Genomic DNA, 25149 nt, shown 5'->3' with positions numbered 1-25149 from the left:
TAGCCTCTCCGTTACAGTACATAATATGTGGGAGCAACTAGGAAGTGCAAAAGAGCACAAAGGGTTAAGAGAGTTGGAACGCGCAAGGGAGAACCGCACCCTTCTAATAATTTTACCTGTCTACACACATATAGACACTACTCCTACGCCTTACACCGGTCAAGTGTGTGCGTTATACAGTTGTGCACAATGACAATAACCGGTTGATACGGTAACTTATGTGTATTGCTGCTGCCCTTTGCACGCACAAAAGGTGTTTTCCTCTATTACTGCCGCCGTCTCCTCGGTAATAATAATAATAATATGTTCCCATCGTATCTGCACCTTGACCACCCCCGTTATACTTTTTTTATTCATCCGAATTACACCCACACGATAGGTATATTATACTGGCAAATACCGTTGCATACGTTCCGTGGGAACGAAGAAACCACACAGTCTCCCCCGCACTAGTCTTTTGTGTGTGTAATGTTTTTTATTGCATACATTACAACGTGCAATTTATTAAAATTGTGTGAACCGATTATTTAGCCGGTCAGTTCGTTTTCCGATCTCGTCGTGACATCAGGCCTCCGACGTCTTCGAGTCGGCGCTCACGTAAGTACCTATTTTATATGTAAGATTCGTGAAAAAAATTACTCGAGTATTTTTGTATTACATCGGTTCGAACAAAATATACATAATACTCCTAGACCCAAAACTAAACAATACCCGAAATAAAACAAAACGATCCATTACCGACTTTCTTCCAAAACACAATACATAAGTAGGAAACGCGGATGTATAAGCTGGTAGTGTCGAGCGCGGTCTCCTGGGCTAGAAAAAAACAGTAATATGTTTAATATTGAATTTTTTATTCGAACAATTTTGTAATTAATTTTTATGAAAATACATAGTTTTATAAACTTCATACTCGAATTATATTTTGGGTAGTCGGATTCCAATGTGAAAAAAATGAATAAAAATCGGTATTCAATAAAATGTTATGTAACCTGAAAACAGAATAAAATAATTTCGGCAAATACCCCGAATTAAATACCTAACATAAACAACATTTTTAATTATTTTTTTACAACACTCCGGTGATCAAATTATTACTTCCTGGTAAACACATAAAAGGGTAATTTCATCTTTATCGCTCTGTGCTGAATGTTACTAGGAAACTCGACTTAACTGTTTTGTTGGTATTATTAATAAGGTCGGTAAATAGATAGAGTTTATCAAGCTTAGTACAAAAAAAAATATTGGTTTTCAATGAGAAAAAATCATTTTTTTATTGTTTGAAAATAAACATTGTCCAATAATTATGAATTGACATTTACTCGAAAATGGTTGAAAAGTTAACATTTAAACGAAAGAAACAAAACAAAACATGTTGTTCTAAACGTGACTGTTTCAATTTTAATAACTAAATTATTTCTAACACAGATCTGATCGTTTGAAGCACATAACTCAATGCAATTTCACCGTACAAAGCGCTTTAAGACGTTCGCGGTAATTCACTCTCAGGTTGTTTAGTTTTTCTGTTTTACTACTCACCGGTGAGTATTATAATACAACAGTTTTACTGTACATGTTATTCCTCTATTGTACATCGGCATTTAACGCTTCGCGTGCACACCCAAAAGAGAAACCCGCTTCAATCTGTTTAGCATTTGCAGGACATGAGCCTTGGCTGCAATAGAGTTTGGTCGTTGTGGTCGCTGAAAACCAGTTGGCACCGGCCAGGTGTGTTAGGACTTGGGGCACGCGTTCACCCTTGGCTCGTGTTCTGGCGCGGGTCGCATTGTCTGCGGGTCGACCCTATCTTGTCTGGTTTCTGACAATGGTCTGTTATCCTCATTGCTTCCCCCCCCCCGACCCCGTCCGGTGGTCTTGACCGGCCGAATTTTGGAAATATCTAATTCCGTGTTGAAATCTTAGCCCGAAAACCGTTGAAATTCAACACAGAATTCTGGACAACAATTCACCGCCTCAGAATAAAAATAGATTCTAAATAGATTTTTTTTTTTTAAAAGTATGTTATTGTATACAATAGATAAACATTTTTTTTCTACATAATTTCTAGGGAAGTAAAAAAAAAAAACTCGAACAACTATAAGTGATTGTAGCGGAACCAAGAAGTATCTGCTACGACCTATTCATTTTAAGTAATATTTCACGATCGAATGGGTTTAAACAATTTAACTATAAAGTGTGAAAAACAGTACCTTCTCAAAGAAAAGAATACATAGGTGGACCAACTGAAACTACGGTTAACATGATTTTAAAACATTTATAGTCGGAATAATAAAAAAAATAGTAGGCAATTTTAATGTTTAGTTATATATAACTAAAACATATATTAACTACCTACTTATAAATGTTTAATTGGCTCAACTATTTATTTAGTTATTCCAACTAGAAATTGATCCCTAGTTTATAAGCAAACATTTATAAGGTATAACAATATAATATAGCTTTAAAAATAAAATTATACTTACTAAAACGGTTACACCAAAAATGTATTAAATTTTTTAAAACAAGTGCTTTCCTTACATTACATAAAATAATTTACTATTATAAAAAAAAAGTAATACCGTTTGGGTGTACCCGATTGATTTTTTGCTCAAATTTATATATTCTTTTTATAGTTTAGACCTTTATATGTATAACATAGCTTTTGGAAACACTTAACTACACGTTTTATTTATTGCGCATAAACATATCTCATCGATATTCAATCTGTGTTCATTTATTTTATGAGTTATAAACATTAGTTAAAGAGAAATAGTTTAACTCTATAGCCGGTGTGCGATGATAATAACAATAGTGTACTACTCTGCACTTTAAATAAAACCGATACTCGTTGATATTATAGTCATGAAAACTGTACAACGGTTAACCAAATAAATAAATGTATACAACTATTTTGACTTTAGTACGGTTAAAGATGTTTGAAAATCTAAGATTTCAAATTTAACTTAGTTTATGTCAATTAAAAAAACTACTGGTTCTTATTTTTTTTTGTGTGTTTTTAAATATTAGTTATTTCCTTGGTGTTGTTTGATTTCTTTTTTTTTTTTGACACTTTTTATATCAAATGTGCAAAATATAACTTAGATAATAATCTCAATTATTGTTTAACGTTTATTATAAGATATTGTTTTTTTTTTAATTTCACGGTTATAAGGGCATATTATGGTCGTACGATAGAACCCATATATTCTAACCTAACCACAAATTAGCTATATTAAACATTATAATTTGTTGTTATACATGTATATTATTTAAACTTAATTCCAACAATACTTGTATAAAACGTATTAGGTATGATTTCGAAAGTAATTTTCATTAATGTACAAAAACGTTGTATGCAAGAATACTGATTAATAATAATACTAAGAAACTAAATGAATAATAATTAACACAAATATATAATTCAATCATTATTGGTTTTTAACTATAAACAAATGGTACCTGAAAAATATGCATTTACACTTGGCCCCTTTGTTACCCCGCTTTATCCTATTTAAGATATACAAAATCAATATATTGTCAAGCCTCCTAATACTTACACTACTTGAGTAAGATAATTTTTTTTTTACTTCTGAAATAATTAAAAGTCAATCAAACTTCTTTGTAAGATAATCAAAAACTAAAAAAACAATTTTTATAATAATTTTGGTCAGGCTTTTAGGTCTAAAATAAACCAAACTCGTTTTTACTCATAGAAAATATTATATAAATTAAAAATAACACCTTACGGAAATTAACCGGAAAACTAATTATCGACACGGTGAAAATGTATTGAAACCGCCTTTTCCTTTAATATTGCCCATATAAAAAAACTCCTTAAAAACCGCCCTCGCCCGCGCGATGTTAGCAAAGTTCGTTAATCACAATTCATTGTTTGTCGCAGAACATAATAATATTTATAATAATTGTTAATGTGTGTATTTTCGAATACAGTTTCGGGTAATAATCCAAAAAAGTTGTACGCATACACATTGGAAAAAATGGCTGCGCCTGCCACTTGGATGTTAATGTCGTGGGTACCTACTATACTATGAAGACGGTCGATTTAACATAATATCATTATTATTATCGGGACGTTAATTCCAGAGAGCTGCTTATCGCCTGTTTTCGGAGGAAGGGTAGAAAATGTAATTATTTATCATCATACACACACGGGGGGGGGGGGCACTCATTCCGGCGTTTTTCTGAGAGGAATATAATATAATATAAATAACCAGTCGGTTGCCAGAGGTTTTTCCGGTTGAATAACGTGTCTCGCTATTAGTTTGTCGCCGAATGCGAGAGATAGACATAAAGAAACGGTACTGGACGGTTTTTTGTTTAAAGTTTATTTTTTTTTTATTTTTTTCGCCGACAATAATTCTATCGCGGGTCCGTCCCCGCGAGTTTGCCCCGGGTTTCTCCGGGCAATAAATTAAACGGAAGTGAGCCGAAACTAAAAAAATAAAAACTGGCATGTAAAAAAAGGAGTTGCATATTAAAAAATCCTGCTTACTGTAGCGTTACGTTAACGACTGCCGGGTTGGAATTCTTGCGCACGAGTACGGGGGAGGAGGAGGAGTGGACCCTCTTTTTTTTCTCTGCCATCCGAGCAGGGTCGACTGTGTGTAAACATTACGGCGTTATCTTCTGGTCCGGGGCAGAAAATAAATCGTTTCGGAGCTAAAAAAAAAAAAGGGTTAAAAAACCCTTATAGTTTAGATCCGTCCTTCGGATGGACCGGCGGTGCGGTGGTGGCGTGGAAGAGAAACGCAGGGGAAGTACAAAGCATTACGCCCTACCCCTCCCCCATCCCTTGACATTAGGGTAGTTTTTAGAGGGTAAAGCCGCCGACGCCGCCGCCATCTTTTAAGTCGATAACGCCCGCGGCGGTGGTAGCCGTTTGTGGGCCGGGGACGGAGTGCGCAAACTCGGTAGCAGCTTGCACGGGAAATAAATTTAAAAAAAGTTTCCCTGACAATAAAGAAACGCCGGTGCACGTAAAAAAATAATCCCCTCGGCCACGTTAGCAACATAAAAATATGCCAAGCCGGCCCGGCGGGTCTTGTTCGCGAAATATCAACGCTTTGGTTGTTTTTGTTTTATCCCAAAGGGTTTTTGTTTCGTTCTGTTTTCATAGTGCTTAATAATAATTATATTATGATAATGCACCGGTACGACGACCGCGCCCTGGCCCGTACTTAAAAAATCACCCCGGATTATAAATATTATACACAATATTATCTAGTAGGTAGCAGGAAAACGTGCCTATGTATGTGTATAGTACGATGCACAGTATTATTTGCGCCGGATCTTTAGAAATAACCAAAAATGACAAAATTCTACCTGGAACCGGGTTTGGAAACTATCTCATGATGATAGTGAAAAATCTTTACAATATTTATCAGATTAAATGATAAATGTTGAGTTTTTATGAAGAAGCCGCAGTCGGTAATTGTTTGTTTTGAGTGACAATTTCAATGTACCTATTGTCTCTACATGCCACTCGAGAAGGACAGTAACGAGTGTCTATATACAAATTTTTGATTTATAAATGAAAACCTGACATTTATTAAGGCTTAAGTGTGTGTTACCTACCCTTATAAGCTCTCAACCGTTAGGGTTAATTCGATAAACGCTATTTGAAAGTAAAATACAAAGACAGATACAATACATAAATAAAAAAACGCTATGAATTTACTATTATAAAACAATGTGGTAAAATAATAACTTATGAAAACATAAGTACAAATTAAGTTGTACTTATATTTTTTTATAGAACCGGTATATTTTTTTGTAAATTATATATTGGTAACTATTATTATGTTATAGATACTTTTAATGTTACATACAATTAAATATTGAACCGACACTTTGATTGGATCATCTTATTCTGGATAATCTAATCGTTTAATCATACTATATTTGACTGATAGCTTTTATGATATTTCATAGTCGTTAATGGGTTTACTAATATATTTATGTATAATCTCGTTTGAAAAAATACTGATAACACTAGGTAGTCCACATGGTTTCAACATCGTCTACTGTACCTTACTATATTAGTTATTCGACAATTTTATACTCCACTTACTTATAAATCGTATGGAGCATAATTATTATCAAACATAATATTTTCTTATACTATATAATGTATTAATTTGTAATTAATCTGTAAGTAATAATTATCGTTCACTTACAGTCAACAGTTACAAGCTATAACTTATAACACATTATGTATATTTTTCTTCATTGTTTTTGACCAGTTATAAACTGTCCGGCTTTGCATATGGTGGTCTTTTAGAGTCTTCAAATTTTCTTTGCACTTAAAAATAGTATTAAATAACGTACATTGTCGGTTCTTTTTGATACTGCAATTAAATAAGTTTTTATTGAAGTAATTAAAACTGAAAAAGTAAATTTTAAACAATTTATAAAAATGAAGCTATTAGGAAAACAGTACAGTTAAGGAAATAGCTTTTGTTTTGGCTGAAAAAAAACCTTAAAACACAATTTGTGTTTGTAAAAATCACATTTTTTTTTTTAATATAAAATTTGACATAGTCATCATATTTTGTAATGACCGTAAATAGTTTATTATAATGTATTTTACAATGCTCGTTACGCCATTAACGTTTTTACTGATATGGAAATTTTAGAAAATGAAGTTATTAAAGCTTTATCATGTAGCATGCAAATCTATTTATACACTTCATTAAAATGTGCATCCGCTGCAGTAAAATTATCATGAAAGACCCGACTTGGTAGGCTAAACGCGATGCATGCATAAACATTTTTTGTGTGTGTGGGAAATCATTGATGCGTTAATAAAGCAGGGGATCGAAAGAGTTAATTTTATTACCTAACAACCTACTCTAATAGACAGTTCGCATTTTTGCCTAATGGTAATTTTTCAGTTATATATTGTATTTTTATACTTAGGTATTACACATACAAAAAAAATATAGTAAGGACTTTCTGCAAAATTACAATAAAAAATGAGTTAATGTATAATAGACAATAATATTGAATAAATCGTTTAGAAAGAGTTTTTGGCAGAACATGTAAATTATCAAGCATTCAACTTTTCGTTATTACTAAATTTAAATTACTTAAAGAGCCTTTGCCAATTAGTAAGCCTGATTGGGCGTTCTTACACCAGCAGTGGGTATACTTGGGGCTACAAAAACCGTACACCCGTACCTGTTTCGCACTGTCTTAAACTAAACAAAAACTCTTACCTCTTCCTCCCACCAAGGCATAAGCATCTATCTCTATTATTGCCTTAATCTGCCTAACCATCGCCAAGAACAAATCCGTTATCTCCATACATAAACCTAATTAAACATCACAAACCGTTATGACAGAGCATACATTTGAAAAAGAAAAATGTCCATTAAAATTGAAATAAGTATAATATTTTTACTTATGTAATACATGTACTGTATAATATGCAGGTGTGTTATGATTGTTTTCCCAATGTAACTGATATTGTCAGAGGACTTAGAGAACAGAAATCAATCCTTTTCTCGATGATTATCATCAACGCCAATATTGCTTCACTAGTTCCCATGTTCTTTCTGAACCCCAATTTATTTTCTGACAACGATTGTTCTACCTTGGCTTCAATACGCTGAAATACAATTTGTGTTAGTATTTTAGAGGCATGGAATAGCAGAGTAGGGGGTACGGAATTCTTTACATTTTTGCGATGAGGATGATTAAGTTTTTTACTCAATCCTCAGACAATATACCTGTGTCTTATGTTTATCTTTGATAATTTGAAATAATTAATTTTTAACTTGTTTTTCCGCCTCCCCTTCCGCGCTTGGATTCCATCAATTCCTTCTGCTTTTTTATTCTTCAGATTTTTCAAAGCTTTAGTGAACTCTTCTCTCAAAACTGCGTCCATTTTTTGTCCTTCTTCACTTCTTTAATTTTCTCTAAATGTTTACGCTTCATACAGGATTTCTGAATATTCCTTTCATCATCTGGCTATGTCTTTTTGTTCATATACAATTTTACCACTGTTATATTCTAATCCCCCAACTATGAGCTTATACTAACAATCGAAATAAAAGCTTTTCTTTATAATTTATTTACTAATATACCACAACATCATTCATTAAAAGTTTTGTACACAATAATGATTAGCAGTTAAACAAAAACGGTTCGAAAAATAAAAATTAACTTGAAAAACATTGTTTTTGTAACTTTAACATGTCATTTTGTGACCGTAAAATCTATTACCAATATTACATCCTCATTATGTAGCTTAACGGCCCAACGCTGCCAACATGAGTGGTTTCTTGACGATGATTATATATGAATATAAATTTAAATTCCATTATTGATTTAATGTCAAAGTATATTATTTCAAATTAATTCTTAAAATGCTTAACGAGGACTGACTTATAACTTTTTGTCCAATTTTTTATCGTTTGTACAAAGCAAATAACGTTTGAACGGGAAAAAAATGTTCCAGCCGACTGTTTCAAACGGTTAAAAATTAACTTGAGCTTTTATTTTGATACATTTTGAAATTTTTACCGTTTTAAATCTTTTTGATCTTCTCCACCGCTTATCTTGTCGATAAGTCCCTACAATTAATAGTTATGAAATAAATTGATATTATATTAAAACAAAAAACAATATTTTTATTTTATTATATGGGGCCATTTCATTTATAATCAACAAGCTGTCGGACCTCATGTCTTTTTTTTACCATTTGTACAGCAAATAATGATGTAAAAATGTCAAACTCCATAAAAAAACTAATTTAAACTTGTGCTAAAGCTGAATATGTTTTTCATAATTTATTATGCCAGCAACTTTATAGCAAAAAAAGTTCAAATTTCAAAATGTCTCAAAAAAGCTCATTTTTATTTTCCGAACATTTAAACGTTCATTTAACTATACTACACATTTGTGTACAAAACTTTTGACTTAATTTACTTCGATAGTTCCCAAAAATGTACAGTAAAATTACAGTAAGTAATCTAAATTTCACAATGTCTCATTAAGGTAAATAGTACACGATTTGAACCGTTTTCTTCTCTACGTCATGATACAGCTGTGTAAGACATTACAACAGCGCCATTCAATTTAGTTCACTATAACAAGTGAAATACGACTGCCGGCCACCAACAAGTGTTAAAACATTGTACAAATAAAAACGAAAAGAAATGATCCATCAGACAGTTTTTGCAAGACATATTTTTTCTAAAAACAAAAAGGTGAAAAATAATAATATTAAACGACAAACGTATTATAATTATAATTTTAGGCTATCGAAAAGGCTTCTTCCACCGTGTAGTCGACAACCGTTATTAATAGTCTCTTTCATTTGTCGTGTTAGATGACTTAGCAGCTTCTTACGAAAACCTTAGGGCCCAATAACATTACAATAAGAAAGGAGAGAGAATAACATGATAGAGAGAAATCATAGGAGAGGAAGAAGGACATATTATAAAAGTGTAAACATTTTATAACAAATGATTATCTTAGGCTGCATTATTATGTATGCCCCTTATACTGTTTAGGTTATATTATTATGTTTAAATACAAATACATTTAAAATGTAACGTGCAATTTATATACATTAGCATAATATACATTTTTTTTCTAATGCAATATCCTAGTTAGTAGTTATTATTTAATAACCAAAGTTATTTAGATAATAACAAGGTTTTTTTTTTAACTTGACCTAAAATGTTTTAAAAATATATTTTCGTTTCGCTAAACGACAGTCCCGTTTTAGAGTAATGACAAAGTAGGGAGTTATCCCAAGAGCCTATGACGTCACCGGGGGAACATTTGCAGTAATAATAATAATAAAAAAAAGTATGCATTTATTTTACACTTTTCGCTTTTGTTGTTGTAATTGATTATTACATTATCTCTATACATATTAATAGTCGGTTAATCTGAACATTTACAAAGTTACTTTCGAACGTGAAGCCGCCAGTGTAACTGCGCTTTGTTCAAGTGATATTATAAGAATGTTGATGGTAAATAAATATCTGACACCACAAATATGTGCCGTGGTACGAGGAGGAGTTTTGAACGACATCTCGGGACTAATATAAAAATGGTAACCCTTTTTTTTATATATATATAATCATTATACGCCGCGCGTGAAAAATGATGTAATAAAAAGATATTTTTCATCTCTTGAAAAAAAAAATAACCTCGCTCTTTTTTGCCGCTGGCATTTTTTCGTTATTTTTTTTAAATTCCAAGCGTCCCTAAGTTTGTTTCTGTACATATATATATATATATATATTATATGGAACCTTGTGTGCGTTGAATGTTTGCCCCGAGCTCCGGCGTCCCGAGTAATTAGTATTTCGTGACCAGCGTCCGGGGGCTTTGTAATTAGACCTTCACAAGAGGGAGGACGGCTCTCTCAGAGAATCCCCAAGAGAGGGAAACATGGCAACTCGTTTTTCAACCTTTTCCCGACACTTTTCCCGGGGTCTTTTTTTTTTCCATTCTACCCTCAGACCGGCCACGCCCAAACCGCCACTCGCCGCCGGCCGATCCCTTTTTTTACCCGCTACCACCACCGCCGCCGGCCTTAGGATTTTTCTCTGTAATTTTTTTTTTCCACAGCCACCGACCGTCCGGCAGATAAGGGCGGCAGTGGCAGTATAATATGTATGCGCGAATATACATATATATGTGTGTCTGTGTGTGTGTGTGTGTGTATACCTTCTCTGGTCCGGGATTTTTAATAGGGGAAAACTTTCTGTTGGATTAGTGACGCTGCCGGTATTCGACCGGTCTGCAAAAAAAAAAAAAAATTAAAATTAAAAACAGAAAAAAATATATAAAGGGAAAATGCTTCTCTCAACTTTTTACCCTCCGCCTTCGGGTCAAATATACATACACACGGAATATGTTTTGTGCGTGAGTGTATATTATTATGTGGATATTATTGTACAAGAGTACAGTACTCGGTTGCGATTCTGCGGGATTTAACGATATTATAAATCTTTGTGTTGTGTATGGCGGCTTCGGCCACACCGACAAACACTATATATATATATATATATATATATATATACTCTAGATGGGAATAATATAATATGAAAAGCGACCGCAATAAAAAAAAATATGAAAAAAATTACCATAGATGTTGACTCCCAAGTACGTTTCTGGGTAGTTGAATTGTTTTGTACGGCGATAACTACTATACTGATCCTGTTTTTTTTTTTAATCAGTATATATAATATAATGTAAAACATAAAAACAAAAACATAGACGAATGTATGGAGGATTTTTATCATAATATAATACACTTATAACGTCGGTGCTGTACGGCTATTGTGTTCTGAAATACTATAATTATTTATATCTATATGATATATTTCATGTGGAGATCATAAACCATCTTTGGCAACCGCATTACATGTCGATGGGAAATAACATGTAATTGTAAGTGTCTAATTTTTGTAATAATTATAAAATATTTACAAAGAACCACAATCTACAAGGAGAGGTGAATTATTGTAGTTATTGTTAATCGGTAGATAGGAATTGTTTAAACTAATTATTAGTTTAAAAATGTGTAATTGACGTGTGCCTCTCCCACTTTATAAAAAAAAACGTTTAAATGTTTTCTGATAAAAGTTAATGGTTAAAAAATGTTGCAATTAACCCTACTCCGTTAGATATTATGAATATTGGCGTCGAATGGGAAAAAAAGAAAGGGAGGATGTATACCGATGTCAATGTAATTCAATATTTAATCAATTAAAAATACCAGTAAAGTTTCCGGTGGTTTTAACTCCAATCTCGTTAAATGCATATTTATACATTTTTATTGCGATTACTATATACATATACAGACTCGTTGTTGAAAAAAAAATGTTTGTTTGGCTCAATTTTATTATATTGTTTTTAACTTTTTTCGATACGAATGTTTGTAAGGACAAAAAACACTTATAATTAAAAAGTTTACAATGTATAAAAATGTACAAAATATACAAATAAACAAATATTTTACTATTAGCTTCCCATCAGAGCTAAAATTAAATAGCAAAAAAATAAATTTAACGATTGAAATATAGTAAAAATGTTACAACACTAAAGAATGTTTTCACAATACCTTCTCTATATTTTATAAAATATATAATTTTTGTTACCTGAGTAATTTAAGTAACGTTGAGAACTAATATAAAGAGTAAACCTTTTCTTAATGTTTTCTCTACCTCTCGTTATTTTTCTAACCATTTAATATAAGCTGTTGTATACTTGCGGGTAATTACTAGTTATTGACGAAACGAACGGATTAGTTTAACTATTATTTTAAGTTACATAAAGAATACTTAAAAGTAAAATATATTTGACTTAAAATATATAATACTATAGCATAAAATATATTATTATTCATTTTTAAAAGTCGAGTAATATTTTTTTCTTAACTACCGATATTACATTGTATTTATTATATGTAAAACACTCCTTTATTTTAATACAAATATCCTAGTTTGAGACTGTATTATTTTATGTCCAGACGATATGCAAGTGAATTAAAATAGCTACCGATTGACCAGATATTCGATAGCACTGATGTAATTTATGTTGAATTGATGGATTTTAAAAGCTGGTTTGACTGCTAAAGCTGAAACTATTTTTTTCGGATGGATTGGAGAGGCTATAAAATTGCTTACTATCAAACTGGCTATTAATTGTAAAAAAAAGTAATACAAAATACTCTAAAGCTTATATAAATTTACCTTGAAATAAATTAACGTGATCAACATTTATTAAAACCATTTCTCCCCCCCCCCCTCAAATATTGTCTATACTTTTTCCCTTAACAAATAGGTGCGAATAGGCCCCTTAATGGCAGATCATCATACTTGGGTTTGACTTCCATTGTAACGTTGTATGATCAAAACATATTTTAATGGGTATACTATAATAATTTTTTATCAAAGCATTTTTTATATTATAGTAGTTTATCACGATTAAAGATTTAAAATAAACACGTCATGTATATTATTTGTTTTTTATACATTCCCCAAAATGCTTTATGCAGTTTTTCAATGGACTTTGAATCCACCTGATTTTTGTCTACCAAGTACTCTGAAAACCTTTACAAGGGTTGAACACTTTGGATTGTCTCGGTTCTGGTTTTAAATCGCATCAAAGCAATTATTAAGTTCAGGTTTCATATTAGTTTTGATAAATGTTGGAATTTTTTTTACTGGTTCTGGTTGAGGGCAGTGCTGATATTATAGTAAACAATTAAATTTGCCACTCGCCCTAAATAATTAGGTACATTATTAAATATATTTTAACAATGTTAACATTGTTAGGTTAAGCCGGGATACCAAGAAAGTAAACCTAAAATTTTTTTTAGATATTTCTTAATACTATGTTTACAACAGGTTAGACACAGCTAGTTTAGTGTTTCCACTTTCCAGCTTTGCCATTTTAATTAAAACACTTGATCCCTATTTTTTTTTCTTACATCGAACCATACATAATCATCAAACCTAGATAAAAAATTGCACCAGGACTAGGGTAATATGACTCGAGGCGTTTGAAATATTATGCTGCTGTGCGGTATGATGCTAATTTGGTATTTTTAACGTTGTCCCTACATTAGTGATTTCGAGAATTTCAGCCCGACTGATTTAATTATAATTCTGGAATGTGTATGATCATTTATTTCAATAACAGCCTATATTATGCATACCGAGGCTGTTGGGGGGTATATGATACGATATTGTTCAATATATTCGACGATTAGGAATAGCGCCAATAAAACCGTTTTAGCCGCACTACCGTCTGCGAGTACTCTCCCTCAACTTTTTTGGCATAATTCATTTGTATGCATACAATAGGGTAGCGCAATCCGTTTCGGTGCTAATAAACCTCCAGAAAAAAATGTGACCTCCCAGTATTGTGAACTCAATACATATCCATAAGTATATTATTGTGCAAACGTTAAACGACAAAAAAAAGTTCTAAAACTGGATAAGATCAAAAATGATACAGTTTTTAAAACAGTATACTATACAAAGCTTACTTTTTGGATTTTTCGAGTTTGCAAAATAGTTATTCTTTTTTTTTATATAAATTATTTGTAGCCGTTTCACATCACAACTTGACGTTATCAATAAAATATAGGCTGATTGGTTATGACCCGGAAAATATCTTAAAAGACATAAGGCATTTTTAATTATTATTTTTTTTATACTTTTATAGTTAGTAAAAATTTGATATATTATTCAACAATCAGACACCATCGCCTATGTGTTTAAACTTTATGAACATAAGATGCATAAGGTTAACAGTAAACATTTCCAGCAATATATTCTTAATTTAAAAAGTTAAGAAAATATAAGGGCTATAGTTTAAATATCTCAAGTTTATAGAGTTCACAAACACATGAGGGATGAATTGAAAAATATATCAAAATTTAACTTACTAATAACCATGAATGTATGAAAAAGAATAATTAAATAAAAACAAATAATTTTTAAGACATTGGCTGGATCATTAAATTAACCAATTAATAATCTGTATGCATATTTTAAGGTTATATACTAATACAACTAGTTTTAGATTTAAACGATTTTATTATTATAATTATTCTTTTTATAAAAAAAAATGTTATAGTGGCTACTTTGTTAGAATATTAACGGTAGATATTTCAATACAATATCATTGCTTCAAGTCTAATATCTAAGACCTTATTTTTCAATAAGTAATAAAATCTTACACAATAACACATTTACACAACTATTAGTAACTTAAAGAACTTTTAGGTGATTGCGATATCCATATTTTGGTTTTGCTGATCAATATCACCTCTTTTTTTTATTTGCCTTAATTAGTTTGCTAAAGTACAGCATAAACTAACACCATAACATATACTGGGAAATCGATGCTTTACATAAGTGAACAGTTTGGCTACATAATATATTTGAAAAATTACAGAACCACTCGAATTGTGGCTAGCAATGTCTTAGCTGATAATAATGATTTAAAGAAACCTCACTTATAAATTACCTAAAAATATTGGTTTCATAAATGACAAGAAAGAATATACATTTATATTAAATATTTTTAAAATCGTTTAAATGTATTTAAAATTTTTATTCACTTTCGAAGAAAAGTGTTTTATAATATTAAAAACATTTTGACAAATAATACTTCTTTAAAACGTGTACAGTGTAAATTAAAAGAATGATACTGAGAAGGAAATTAAAATATTTTGAAATTAGAACAAAATAATTCTATATGTCACTTGGACACGCTTTAGCCAATTTTCAATCCATAAAACTTAAATTGGTACTTTTCAAAGCAATATAATATCTTCTGTGCAGGTTTTCTAAAACATTATTAAAAATTATTATTTTCTAACACTATTCAAAATTAGGAGATATATTTATATTTAATTATTTTACTTTGTACAACGTTTCAATTAACTGTCGAAACAAATCTCATCGTTATTAATTTCCAAAATAAACTATGAAAAAAATTACAAGCTTAATTTAAATAAAAATAGTATTATTTACACGCTGTTGTTGTATTGCAGGGGTATGTATAGGCAACATAATCAACATTAAGGTGGATGAATTGTTTTTAATTGATTTGCTACACTAATAATAAGAATTGTGTGCATGTTTCAATGGCAACTGTATAAATATTTGAATTTTTGTATATATATTTTTTTTCTTCTACATTTGTTTTGTATAATATCAATAAATACTGTACATAATGGTTTCAAAAAGTTACTCTCATAAAACGGACGGCGGATAAAATGTATACTACTCCAAATGCGCAAACGGATGAGAGTGGCGCTCTCTGTCGCCCTTGCTTTAGAAATACTAAAATAAACACCAGAAACGTTAAATATAGAAATGAATTTTCGAACTAAAAAATATAAAAAAAAATTAAACAAAAAGAGTGATCCTTAATTTATTATGTAAAACGCGGCCGAGGAAAATTAGTACTGTTTTCGACAATTCAATAAATTCCTTACACGGGAAATGATGTAATTAAAAAAAATATTTTTTTGTTTACTAATTTTAAGATGTTTTCGATGTGAAATAGGTTTTTTTTTTACATTAATTGTCAAAATTATAATTATATTCTACTAAAATTCAACGGAATTTTTTTAAATTATATTTTCCACCTTACCTCAACAAAACAATTAGATAAAATTATTTTTTCTTAAGTTCTATGTGAGTAGTTAAAGTGTAGTTCGAGGAAAAACTGCTTAACAAAAAAAGTGGACTCTGTGCGCATTATTTTTTTTATATAATTTCCGTTAAAATTGTATGTTAATTATAGTAGAAGTATATTAGTAGGAAATGAATTAGCATCTTTATCAAATAACTTTTTTCAACCACTCTGTTATCTGAAACTAATACATTTTTACTATTTAATTTCATTTTATTCTACTTGTTTAACGCAAAATGCAATGACATTATTATATTTAAAATACTAATTTTATATTGTTTTATTGTCTATGATATTTCCACCCATAAATTTTGGAATTGTTAATATTTTCTAAACGGGTTTTATTAAAGTTTTTTGTAGGTTTTGTTTTTACTTTATATTATATTTTGGCAGAAAATCAATCATTGTAACAACATTAATATTTTCTAATAATAAGAAAATTTAAAAGTTGTACAAGAATTATTTTCACAAACTTAAAAGAATGGTATATTTAAAACATTTTTTAATAAACCAGAAAATCATTTTCAGAAAATGTTATTTATATTTCTTTATTGATCAGTGAGTATTTTTTTACGTTTTGACAGCATTTTCCATATCTTGCAAATAACATTTTTGAATTATTGAATTGGTACACGCACGGTAAAATATGACCACGAGGTATTTAAAAAATATAAAAAACATTTTTGACAATTTGAAACTATTTAAACTTTTATTATCGTATGGAACGTGGTTTTTAGGGCAGTTATTATAATCCGTGCAATACTATTTTACATACTATTTTAGTTGCTTTAGGTAAGGGTTTGTTTCTATCATTACACCCATGTCCCGTAGATCAAGTTGGGGAGCTTTTCTGTGTATTCTCTTAAAGTTGTGAAAACAAAATGTCAGTGAATAATATATATTATAAATTAATTTAGCAAAAGGCATTGTTAAATTATAACTGTAGCGATAAGACAATTGGAATAGACGATTTTACTGGAGTTATGATGCAAAAATATGTTTAAACTTAAGTGTTAAAAAAAAAAATCCTAATTAATTACTAAGCCATGTTTTTACAAATAGAACTATGTACATTGTTCCGTATCAATTAGTTAACATATTCAATAGTAAAAATAAGATAACTTATTGCGACTTGTGTATAATATAATATTTCCCTTTAAAATGTTATTACGGAATTATTTGTAAAAATATTAAAAAAATTAATTATTTCGAGTTGTTGAAAATAATTTGATTGATTTACCAATTTTAGGATTTCCTAAAACGTTATTTCATTATTTTTAATAAAAAAAACAACTGTCGGTAATTAAATGTTGGAGTGTTAAAAAATACTATAAACTATTTTACATGACACAAAGCGGTTTACTAATAAACTAAACATATCTTTATGTTTATTCTTAATGTTGACGTTTAGTCTGTAAAAAGCGGAATGTGTATATGTATATTTATTAATTTATTACCGCAAAGAAAAATGTATGGAATTGATATTTTTTAGTATTTGCGAGGTGTCGAAATAGGGGTCGTAAAAACAACCCTATATAGAAAAAAAAAGGGTAAACATAATTTATCCGTGACTTATTTACGACCCGAACAATTTAAAAAGCTTTTAAAACATCTAAAACATTTATAATTTAGTTTACAACCGATTGTCTCGGAGTGTCTACGTTTTATTAGTGTGAATTTTATAACGGCTTTTGGAGTGAAGTTTGTCACTTGACACTAATTTAACGTACACGATTGCTAATACTTATTTTTAAATGGTGTAATCTAAAAAAATACAATCAAGTTTTTATATCGTATCGTTTTTTATTACACCAATGTCTGTAAAAAAACTGGTTTAAATTATTTTTAACCGTTGGGCATTGTTTTTTTTTTGCTGTGTTATTTTGTTTCCAATAGTAGTATACAAAAACAATATATGATAAAGTAAGATTATAAAATATACAAATATTAATACGCAAGTAATTATTAATCATTGTATATATTTTATTAGTTGTATACATTAACACTGAATTGATGTTAGCCATGTGTCTTAATTTTACAATTGTTTCTATAATATAATATGGTATATACTATATAGTATAGATTGGCGTTTTTTAATGTGTAAATCTATTGAAAAAAAAAAAATTCTAAGAAGTATATGGCATGATAACATGAAAATTTCGTAATTATAAGTGATTATAAGTTATTGGAAGTGGCCGAATAGTTTCTAAATTTAACATAAACAAAATAAAAAAGGTGGCTAATACGTTTAGTTGTAATTTAGGAAATGATAAGGATGCGATCTTGCTTATTGATGTGAAAGCCCTTTTTAAGTATCAAATACCAAGGCGAATTCTGAACATACTGAAAAAGGATATGACATCTTCTAAATGTTGTCTCTTTAGAATTGTTGTCAAGTTTTGCTATGTTTAGATGGAAAAATTAGAACTTTGACGCTAACAATAGTGTGATTAACTAATTTAACCAGCAACAATTTAATTCTAATTAGGTATTGTTCAACTAAATGTATACAATATTATTAGTATTAAATTAAATTTGTTTGAAAAATTGTCCATATCTTTCTAAAAAAATAAATAAACTGAAATTTATAAATACCACACAAACGTTTTAAAATGATTAATATTTTCAAAATGTTATTTTGGAATATATTATTGGTAAAATTGTTGTTTAAGGCGATTATAAAAATATCTGATGCATTATTTTAAAGTTTATAATATTTCGAAATTCTACAATAATATTCTGGTTGTTAATTAGTTGATTCTTTTAAATTTTATTGAATTTCTAATTTAGTTTTGACTTTTTAATAAATTGCTTAGCAAATACTGAAAATTATGTCTAAAATGAACACTTACAAAAAAAATACGGCTAGTGATACCGCTTTTGTGGCAGTTCAAATTTTTTAGGTCACGCCTCTGTTTTTTATACTTAGTAAAAATATATATAATATAATACTTCATATAAAACTTGTAACATATTATTTTTTCAGCGCTGTTGTAAACAAATTGCAATTGTTTCGTTAATTGTCATACTTACACTACGGACAAAAAATGTAAATTTAGTTGTTTGGAAACAAGCAAACAGTTTTGTCGAGTTGAAACACAAAGAAATATTAACATCAAAGGCACTTGGTGGCCTTAGTAGACCTATTCCTAAGAAATACTTGATCCTAAGGACCTAACTTCGTTTACAACATATCAAAAATGAAAAATGTGATGTCTTAGGTAATCGGTAGTTGTTCGTCGGTATCGTTAAGTTTCGGCGACTGGTTTTTTCAAAATAAATTAGACTTCGGTCTTCATAAGTGTAATTTATGTACGCGTTTCGGGTTACAGCAGAGTGGGGTCGGGTTTTGCTGGCGATTTTGCATTATATCCACTTTACAGTGAGCGGAAGCCTTGGGGTTAGGGTATTTCGGGAAGTAAAGAATAATGATCATGCACAGAGGAGAAGGAGAGGGAGAAGCCATAAGAACAGCAGAGAGCAAAATACGTTGCAGACCAGGCACGACCAAGCTGAATATTACCATTTCCCAGTCTGGACTTCACCCTCCCCCACCCCCATTTGATTTCTCCACCGTTGTTGAACACACACCCCCTTATATGGCGTCGGTTGCTCTCTCTAACGGACACACATGTACCGGATGAAAACCCATTACAACTCCAACGAGGGGGGGAGGGTGTGTCTAAAGTATTTTTCCTCTATACGTTCTTGGCGCGGGTAGGAACGCACTGCGTGTAGATGATTAATTAAGGGACTGCCGGAATCGTGGGGTGGGGGGGGCGTGGGAGGTCGGGGAGTAGGCGGTCTCGAAAGAATTAATCTTTGTTAGGCCCAAAGTCGGCCCGAACCGTGTGTTTAATCTCTTGGACGAGTATAAGAACAACAACGGCGGCCGCACACGCAGTCGAAGACCGCAAAAAAGTTTTTTTATTTTTTTTTTTAAAAATCGTTTATCTTTTTTTTATACCCCAAACAGCCCGGACCGGCTTAATTACTTTTTTTTTTTTTCTAAAAAGTTGCTGGCAACGAAAAATTACTTTTTTTTTCAAACAGCCCTCGCCGCCCCCCTGTCCGTCGTTATCCCGCCTCCCCCTTCGGGGATTCAGGTTATCTGACACTCTCAGATGTACCTAAGTGTGCACACAAAATATAATATAATACAGTGAAAAATATACACATATTATACGCATAATTATTATTGTTGAGCTATAATAGAATTGGCAATATTTTTGGGCAATGAAATAAATAAAATGGCAATTTAACGCTTGTCAAAATATTAAGTATATCAAACCTGTTGTCTTAATATAACATTAAATATGATGTATCGTTAAAATTAAAAATGTATCTTAAAACAGAATGTTCATAACTTTAAAAGCTCATTACATTTAGCTAATTTTGTAAAGGAATTTGAATAGTAATATTACATATTAATTTAATAATGTAATAAAAAATATGAGACAACTTTAGCTGTATAATAATATATTTTATAATATTTGTTATAATATTTTTATATCATATATTGGCAGGAAGTCAAATATTAAGAACACACATGTTGTACTATAATAATTGTAAGTATTATGCAATACGATAAACCAATAGTTTTCTAAAATAAATATATTATTATAACAATGTAATTATTGTCCACCAAACCTCCACAAAACGTTTAGAAAATATTATCATTTGAGTATAATTAAAATTCAAGTGAATAGACAATTTCTTACTATACATAAAGTATAGTAAAGACAACATCAAGAAAAGTGCTAGGAGTAGACAAAACTTATGAGTTCAACCCAAGCATTTCAAACCATTTTGTAAGAAAAAATGTCAGCACAAACATTTTAATGTTTTAAAAATATGTTACACACATTTACCAACCAGCGAAACATGAATGTCTTACATGTCATACATTTTGCAAGATATGTTTCGAACATAATTCAAATATTGTAAATATATCAACAAAATGTCGTTATTGGAAGACGACAAAAATAGGGTAAAATACAACAACCTAAAAGAATTAAACTACAACAAGCAGGCGTGAAGAGCTGTCAAAAACTTATCTAAGATTTAATAATGTTGAGCAGATCATATTTTTCAATGAAATATAATTAAAATATTAAAAAAATACAACACTGTAGTGTGTAATACTGTGCTGTGTGGATAGTAGAGTTATTATATTAAGGCACGAGAGTTGTGAATTTCCAGAGTTAAGTACGATTTTCAGTGTCAGAAACAAGTTTATTGATTTTTCTCTTGTCTAGAGCTATGTTGTTCAATACAATATAATAATTAACTACGTACGACCAGCACACGATTTAACCGAATCTTTTTGTACGGTTTTATGACTTCGACCCGTGTCATTCTGCTGTACAACGAATGAGTATAAATAAAAAAGTAAAAAAAGGAGTGTAGTTGTAATTTGCAATCTCGTTTCCGTACAATGCATTAGTGAATCGCCATCGCATCCGTCGATTCAACGTCCACCCTCGCCTTTTTTTTTTTATTCCTTTCTTTTCACGAGCAACCCCTTGACCGCGGATTGTCTGCCCCACCACCGTGGCCTTTGCGCGGAAAGCTCATTGCCTTTTCACCGGAGCTTCCACGGCCGTCCTTTAATTTGCATAATGCTCTATGAGTGTAATAATTCAATTACACGACATCGGGTTGCCTCGGTACCTATACATTATGTATATACCTCTTTCTCTCTTCTGGTCCGGTCTGGGGGTTTTTTTTTCGTTGGTTTTTTGGCTATGCTCGGTGGTTTTTTTTTTCCAACTCGGACCGACCAATCTAATCTAATCTAATATATTATTTGTGTACACGTCGAGAGGACGCGGTGCGCCGTAGAAATTAGACTTGTTTACTTAGTATGCGATGTTAACGGGTAATACAGCGTTTAATGTATAAGAGGGGAATACGGTAGTAGTATAATATAATATGAAAAAGGATCCACTCAATTTTGCCAGAAGTGCCTCAAGATAACCCGGCACGCCAAAGGGTTTTGTTTCGTAGCCAACAAAAAGGGTTTATCTCTTTCTGTCGCCCTCGTTCGCCCCCGCCGCCCCTTTGCAGCGGCCGCGTTTCAACTTCCCCGGAGCCTTTTCCCCGGTTTCGGTATAATATAATACCCTTTTTTTTTCTCTCCTACATCACCACCACCACCTCGGCCAATGAGAACGCCGGCCCGAGTGCCTTGGAGGGGTTTAGCGAAAATCGAAGACACACGGGCCCGGCAGATAAAACGGCGAACGGCATTAATTCCCTGAAGGGCTGTCCGCGTCGCCAAACGTAAATCGACTATGCACAACTTTGACCATTACGCGGGCAACGTGGACGGTCGTATAACAGCTATACTGTACAGAGGACCTGAGGAAACGGGTTAGGACTCTGGGTATTTATTTGTTTTTTGTCGCTCTTTTCTCTTGCCCGCCCCTGCCCGCCACTTCCTCGTGTTTATCAGGCGACGCTTTAATGTTTTTTTTTTTTTTTTTACACTCCCAAACGACATAAATCTCTAAACTCGAAGGAACGCCATAGTTGAGCACGGCTAGTCATATAGTAACCATACATACAATATAGCAACAAACGGAAACGCTTAAAAGTAATTGTATCGATAAAACATTAATATCCAGAGACGTTGTAACGACATTCAATGAATACCGCAGTAAAATAGTGTAATATTTCATTGTGTGTTGTGTTTTAATGTAGTATTTTATTGGTTTTGTCGACAACACTAAGGACAATTTAAGATCTCATCAATCGAGGCAGAATTCACCATAATATCTAGTTTAGATCAACGTTAAAAGAACTAAACAATTTTGGAATCAATTATCTATTCTGTAATTGAAAAAGAGCTCATTTCATTCTTTCCGGTTGGAGTCATTTGTATCTAAAAATATCATTAAATGTAATTGACTTATATTTATTGATCAATAGATAATGGCAGGCTTAGGTCCAAAACAAAAACATAGTATGAAATTTTAATAATTGCACCGAAGTTTTAAAATTTTATATGCAAAAAAAGAAACAAGTCCATTAAGTATTATGTAATTTGTTTCATCATTCTTACTTAATTATGGACACGCTGAATTTTTAAACGCTTTTCCTGGAGTATTTGTAAAATAAAGAGATTTATACCTAGACCCAACCGACGCATATGGCTTGGGAGTTTCAGGAGAAAGGGCGGGGAAAAAGGGAACGGTAGTTCGGTAGTTGTAAGGGTGAAATGGCTGAACGTGTTGTAATTAACAGAGAACTTAATAAATATTTATAAATCGATGGAGCGCATGTAAATTACAACACACTACCTCTGGCTAATAATAATTGCTGTACCCGCACAACCAGTGTATAGTAATCATAATATTATAATATTATTATCAGGTTGTAAAAATTGAATAGTGTAGACATTTTTTTTTATATAATCCGAGTCTAAATATGATTAAAAAAAAAAAAAAATTATGCCGGTTTTGTTTGTTTTTTTTCAACTCGACCTGACACATATGCTATATACATATACACCGACCGCGAATTAAAACACCGGTTAATAATAATAATAAATACACTATGTGGACTTCACCAGTAATACAACAAGTCATTATCAGGATGAAAAAAAAATCATCCAATTACCGTATTAATAGTTATTTCATCGTTGTCATTTTTGCCGTAAGCCGCACTACACTGTTACAACTTTCAGCTAATAAGAAACGGATTTATGCAACTAATCTGTTAGCAATTAAATTTCACTCTAATTCAGAGCAAAAAAACCCACAAAATTCAAAGAGGATGTCTCGGTATTGATGTCACATATCCATTTTAGGAAATATTTATAACCTTTTTGAACAAATAAAATATTAGGCCAAAATGTTCTTATGTTTTTACTTACCTTTACCTTATTATCTATACTCACTCTTAACTAACCTATTTTTTTTTGTTTACAGATGAGCTTAAATGCACTAGCAGTCATATAGTAATTATTTAAAGCCACCGAAACGATGATGAGAAACACAAGTTTTTAAGTAAAATTGTTGACTTAAAACTAATCGACATTACTTTGTTTTGATTACAGTTTATTGTAAAATACTGTAACTTATCTATGATGAAAATATATTTTTAAAATGTATTATTTTTGTGTAGGAATGTTTTAACTACTAAATTGTTGTTGTTAATGTATCAAAATTATATACCGAAGTGATTGTAAAAAAAATAAATAATTAACCTTCATAACTCAAATGGGTTGATTCTGTAGTTATTTATTAACCGTTTTAATAATATAGAACCCAGGACTAGTGTTGACTGCAAACAAATCTATGAATTGATACTTGCAAAGAGAGAACAAATAATAATTGTACTATTAAAGATTTATTATTATTTTGTTCTATAAAATGCATGCAATATTCGCTATTGTGTTCGTTCAACAATTGAATATACGGATTGAAATTTTAAATTATTTTAATCAATATTTAGTAGGAGTATCATGTGTTATAAAGATAACAGTTTTTTATATTTAAATTTTACATATATCAAGTAAATGGTTTATAGATTAAATGAATGTTTCTTAATAAAAACAAAAAAAATAGAAACAGGTTTTGGCGACGTTCGACGCTTTTAAGCCAATGTTTTACCTTTAGAGATGTACTTGAATTATGACGATTAAAATCCAATCTAACAATAAATAGTTTAATAGTTCAGAATTATTTAGAAACTTAAATTTAAAATATAAGTGTATTAATAATTGTTTTATTAGACTTTTTGGTGAAATTCTACAATGCCAAATTTGTTTTATTGTAATTTTAAAATAGTTGTACTTAGTTGAAACTTACAAATACAAATTCCCTTCTCCAACATTTTTTCATCAAATTACTACCTAAATATATAAAATATGTATTGTATTTGAAATGTCTGTGCTGATCAATTAATGTTTTGAGTGCCTTTTTTTTATTACTTCCAAAA

The 25149-nt window shown here is 30.9% G+C and overlaps 1 long non-coding RNA gene across 1 annotated transcript; it reads left to right on the top strand.

Annotated features, from left to right (window-relative positions):
• Positions 1–549: 549 nt before the first annotated feature.
• On the top strand, positions 550–24429 carry LOC126833514 (uncharacterized). The gene is made up of 2 exons (XR_007684954.1): positions 550–597; positions 24138–24429. It is a non-coding gene; the product is annotated as an uncharacterized LOC126833514 (long non-coding RNA).
• Positions 24430–25149: the final 720 nt, after the last annotated feature.

The sequence above is a fragment of the Adelges cooleyi genome, unplaced genomic scaffold (genome assembly GCF_023614345.1).
Source record: "Adelges cooleyi isolate 19-005CV unplaced genomic scaffold, UGA_ACOO_1.1 ACOO_flye_CR_arks_rails_tigmint_CR_PRNA_2, whole genome shotgun sequence".
NCBI classification, from domain to species: domain Eukaryota; kingdom Metazoa; phylum Arthropoda; class Insecta; order Hemiptera; family Adelgidae; genus Adelges; species Adelges cooleyi.
This window is presented reverse-complemented; position numbering and strand designations above follow the sequence as displayed.